This window comes from Hemibagrus wyckioides, linkage group LG06, assembly GCF_019097595.1.
Source record: "Hemibagrus wyckioides isolate EC202008001 linkage group LG06, SWU_Hwy_1.0, whole genome shotgun sequence".
Taxonomy (NCBI): Eukaryota; Metazoa; Chordata; class Actinopteri; order Siluriformes; family Bagridae; genus Hemibagrus; species Hemibagrus wyckioides.
The window spans coordinates 31,013,740-31,019,330 of NC_080715.1; the positions used below are offsets into that span (position 1 = coordinate 31,013,740).

The 5,591-nt window shown below is 40.4% G+C and overlaps 1 protein-coding gene across 2 annotated transcripts in view; it reads right to left on the reverse strand.

Moving 5' to 3' along the window:
* Positions 1-2,051, reverse strand: part of hecw2a (HECT, C2 and WW domain containing E3 ubiquitin protein ligase 2a) — a 38,387-nt gene extending 36,336 nt beyond the window's left edge. For both annotated transcript variants that reach the window (XM_058392881.1, XM_058392879.1), the window contains exon 1: positions 1,651-2,051. The gene's annotated coding sequence lies outside the window, so the exon portion shown is untranslated. The remainder of the gene's footprint in view (positions 1-1,650) is intronic.
* Between the last annotated feature and the right edge of the window lie 3,540 nt (positions 2,052-5,591).

Below are 5,591 nucleotides of genomic sequence, written 5' to 3' on the forward strand. Positions count from 1 at the left end.
TTCAAATCAAACAGATTTGCTCTAGATGCACCTTACTTTTCACTGTTTGCTTTATACATCCGTATGACACCTTTCAATTTTAGATATTTCTAGAAAGCTGCTTTGTGACAATGTCCACTGTTAAAAGTGCTATGCAAATAAAATAAAATTGAATTGAATTATGATAGGTATTGTCACACTCCTCCTAACACTACACTCGTTAAATATCCTGAGTTATTTTCATATTGCTTTCATCCTTTCAGGCATTTAATACAAACACTGCAGCCACGTTTCCACCCAGAACCCAGTGCTTGGTTTAAGTCGTATTCAGAACTCGGCATTCGGGTCAGTTCCCAGAAAGCAGTGAAACATATCCATGACTGAATAATAAGTGCAACCACCATGATGCTGTAACTGAGAGAAACGTACTGCTTAGTAGTTTGTGTTTTTGTCATTTCCATTGATTTATTCCCAGCTGGTGGCCAGGCTTTCCCGGGACAGGCTCCAGATCCACCATGACCCAGACTGAAGATGAAGGAATGAATTACTGGCGTGTTGAATTTTGTGGTGATTGATAATAATCATATAATTATCATAATATGATCAGTTTGTATGCTTTAGGTATTTAATTCTTTGGGTGGTTAGCACATGAATAGAATGAACCGATCCTGCTCAATGTGATGCAGTTGATTTTTTTGCTGTTTATAATGAAGTGGATTATATCACACAGGCCTTTTAGCAAACTAATTTTAATATATGAAAAATAGATTTAAAATAAAATGGATTTAGGCCAAAACAGCTAAATATATTCCAGAAAATCAAAAGGAAAAATTATTATTATTATTATTATTATAATTATATATATATATATATATATATATATATATATATATTATATAGATAGATAGATAGATAGATAGATAGATAGATATTTTAAAATGAAGCATAGTTAAAGTAGTCCTTCTCGGTCACGTTTGTCACATTGCACTGGGTTACAGAAATTAAACAGGGTTACATTTGACAGCATTTTTACAACGTAATAATAATAATAATAATAATAATAATAATAATAATAATAATATTAATAATAAGCTCCTTGAGCACAATAAAGATATAAGACCACGATTGTTTAAACATGAGCATCAGTATTTCTGTATAAATGAAAGGTCCACTGAACCACGGCGAGGTGTTTTCATTACTCGGCACTGGGGAGAGTATTACGTCATAAATAAAGTGAACCGGAGCGCACATCGGATCCTCCTTCATAAGAGGCTGATAAGGCGTCTTTATCGGACGCCATAGCGCGGAATGACACGCACGCATCGGCGTTCACGTTACTGGCGCATTTAACGCGTGTTATTTCTCCGACTGCTCCGTGTGCGCATCCGCAGCTGTGCGCTGGGAATTCCCCTCATCCTGTGAGCTGTTTACTGCTGCATCACGGAGCAGAATCTAGCCCTGGCATGATAAACATCTGTCCTGCCCATGATCCTACTCTAGGTCCTCTACTCAGTGCAAAAAAAGAAAACACACACACACATGATCCTGTACTAATGCAGAGCCACGCTGCAAAGCCACACCAGTCTGCAGATATTTGCTTAGTCACAGTAAGAAAATGTGATTGGTTACGTGCGTGTGTTAGAAATGAGGCGCGAGGAGAACGTGGCTTACCTCGTGCGCGTCGGTGAAGTGATCACGAGGGATAAAGTGCGCATTGGGCAAAAAAGATGAACCAGAAGAAAGAAAAAAAAACATCCAAACGCAACACTGTTGTGAAAGTCAGGCAACGCTGGAGACGAATCCACGAGTCCCTCCCTGGCCCTGGTATCACGACACGACTGGCGGATTCAGAGAACCGAGCCCAGCCGAACCGAGCCGAACCCTTCCTCCGCTCTTGCTGTCGTGTGTCACTAGGTGGGTGTGTTACTCCGTCTCTCCGACTGCGCTCGAGCACACGCCGATTCTCATGAGCGGAATGTTAATGCAGGACAGAGATACTCGGTTGATTTTGGCGCTCCCTCCTGTCCCATCGTCTTCCCCTGCAGTGGCAGCTCACAGCGCGTGCACAGCCAAACACACACACACACACACACACACACACACTAATATATATATATATATATATATACACACACACACACACACACACACACACACACACACGGTTCAGCGGTTTGAGCTGCTGATGACTACCACGATGGGAACAGAGTGCTCCTGCAGGGGCAAAATAACGTGCGTGTGTGTGTCATGGGATCGACTAAAAGAAAAATAATAAAGCCAAAAAAGGGAAGGATTAACGTAATACATGAAGTCAAAGAAGGAAAAAAAGATGGAAGAAGGAATAAAGGAAAAAAGAAAGTAAGGTAGAGGGGAGAAATAATGAAAAAGAAAGATAGAAAGGACAACAATGAGGAAATAAATGGAGGAAAAACAAAAAGAAGAAGAAAACAGGAAAGGACATTAGTTAATGGAAGAAAAGAAGGAAGAATAATGGAAGACAGGCAGGAACTGCACAAGGAAGAAACGATTGAAGGAAAGACAAGAGGGGAAGAAAGGAAAGGAAAGAAAATGAATGAGGCCAGGAAGGAAGGAAGGGAAGAAAGAAAGGAAGGAAAGCAGAAAACATTTCCTTCCTGTTTCGTCCTACTTTCCTAGACTTTTGATTGTGCTTCCTGAAAAAAAATCCAGAATGGGGAAAGAAAAATATGAAGGAAGTGCAAAAGAATTAGGAAAGGGAATATGGTAGAATGAGGAAGGAAGGAAGGATATTATGGGACATAATGGTCATTATTTTTAAATGACCATAAAATACCAGTCTTTTTTTTTATTTTGTTTTTTTTTTAATAAAAAGTACAAACCTGTCACAGAGTGGCTCCAGATGTCTGTCTATTTATTTATTTATTTAAATCCCTAATATAAAGAAACAAAGAGAAACAATTCCTGGAGACGACACAAGGAAGAAACCTTGAGAGGCACCAGACTCTGAAAGAATCCACCCTCATTTAAGTGACATGGATATTGTGATCATTATCCTTCTTCAGCAGTATTCTGTAAAGTAAGACAGTACTAAGTCTGCTAAAAGGATGTTCAGTACTGAGCAGAAAAGGCTTTTCTGATTACAGAAGCAATTATTTATACTCAAGTCTGCAGTATATCCAGGTGAAAGGTTATGACATGAGACTGAGACATGAGACTGCCCACAGCAGAAAGGGAGCCACAAAAGCAGAAGTTCCTGGCTTTTCAGTTTCAAAATTCACCAGCATGCATTTGTGGTCTCAGACTCATCTAAACCTTTAGACTAAACTCTGGTCAAAATGTTCTGTGTAGAGCCTTGATGAATTAGAGCGGAGACTGTAAGCCAGGCCAAAACTGCGACGTCTGCCTTTACATGAACATGAATGTAATATGGAGTTGTTCCGCCCTTTGCAGCTATAACAGCTTTAACTCTTCTGGGAAGGTTTTCCACAAGGTTTAGGAGTGTATTTATGGGAATTTTTGACCATTCCTCTAGAAGTGCATTGTGAGGTCAGGCACTGATGTTGGATGAGAAGGTCTGGCTCGCAGTGTTCTATAGGGTTGAGGTCAGGCACTGATGTTGGATGAGAAGGTCTGGCTCGCAGTGTTCTATAGGGTTGAGGTCAGGCACTGATGTTGGATGAGAAGGTCTGGCTCGCAGTGTTCTATAGGGTTGAGGTCAGGACTCTGTGCAGGCCAGTCAAGTTCCTCCACACCAAACTCACTCATCCATGTCTTTATGCACTGGTGTGCAATCATGTTGGAACAGGAAGGGGTCATCCCCAAACTGTTCCCACAAAGTTGGGAGCATGCAATTGTCCAAAATGTCTTGGTATGAAGCTGAAGCATTAAGAGATCCGTTCAAAAAACCTTTGGCAATACAGTGTCTCTCACAACTCCAGGGTTGAGGGTTCAATTCCTGGCACCATCCTGTGTGTGTGGAGTTTAAATGGAGTTCTCTCCACACTTTAGGGATTTCTTCTGGGTTCTCCAGTTTCCTGCCCCAGACCAAAGACAGGCATTGCAGGATGACTGGCATCTCTAAATTGTCCGTAGTGTGCAAGAATGTGTGTGAATTTGTCCTGTGATGGATTGGTTGGTACCCCACCCAGGGTGTCCCCCACCTTGTGACCTGAGCCCCCTGGATTAGAGTCCAGGCTCCCTGAAACCCTGTATAGGATAAGTGCTACGGAAAATGGCTGAATGGATGGATGATTACAGTCTGCTGCACTACAAGCCAGGATAAACATTAAAACTGGATACATTTGTTGTCTATGAAGTGGTGCATATAGCTGGCTTTCCTTTCATCAGTGTTTCTATGTTGTGTTATGCAAAATTTTCCATTACAGTCACAGCTTACTAGGCTAACTCTGTAGATAAAAAATTTTTACGTAAAAATGATTTGTCTGATTACATTAAAGGTAACCATTCCAGAGGTGAGTCAAGTTTGTGATCAGAGACTAAGGAAAGCATCTTGCTGCTTGGTAACGAGGCTTATGCAGGACAGGCCCACAAAGGGAAAGTCTGTTCTGGGATTTGGTGCTGCTGTGTTATGGTTCTTCCTCAGACTTCTTTATTCCTCACGACCAGCCCTGCATGTGTGCTCAAGCAGGAGGAGAAGGAGGCAACTTGCTGAATGGTGTATCAGGTACCAAGGGATTTCTCTAGATAGTCTTTATGATGAGCTCACCATCCTGGAGATTTGCCCTGCCCAGTGCAGCTGCGTCTTAAACAGCACAGCCTTGGTACACTTCCTCACTTTCTTGGTCCTCTGCATGGGAAAGCCACCCATGAGCCCTCACAGTCAGCAGGGTTCTTCACCTCATCAGGACCACAGGCTACACTGGCATCCTGTTCTCGTTTGTATAGCACCATTCTGCATTGAACCCTTCCATTTTCAGAGCATGTGCCTTTGTTTTTTCCTTGCCAAGTCCCAGTTTCTCATTGGTCATCTCTCTCATTGCTTAATTACAGCTTCATTTCACTCGTGTTACATTTCCTAAAACATTTCAACTGAGCTGTGTTTACTTGGAAGTTATCTAGTTAATCTAGATAATAGTTGGAAAGCACAATGGCTAAACATAATCTGTTTTAACATCCTGCCTAGCATTAGCTTTACATCAGCAAGTGAGAATTATTTGAACCATTTCAACCAAAACTTACAGGTGAAATAAAGTTAATGGTGCTCTTTCCAGCTTGCTCCACCAATCCTAATCCTATAAACGAAGGCAAGAATAAAGGAACAAGAGGGTTTTACATTTTTATAACAGCAATGCTATCGATCTATCATGCTCCTTAGAAATGTACTTAGCTTCAGCAAGTTTAACTGAACAGTAAATAACAATACCACTATTACCAGTATGAGCAACACTGAACTATGGGAGAAAACAGTACGTTATTTTTTGAGGAATTGAACAAGACAGTCGAAAGCTAATATAGAAAAACTGATGTCACTCACCATTTTATTTTATTTTCCCCACAAATTTCATGTAAACAGTAGTTCAAATGTGCAGATTTTATATTTTATATATATATATATATATATATATATATATATATTAATATATATATATATATATATATATATATATACACAC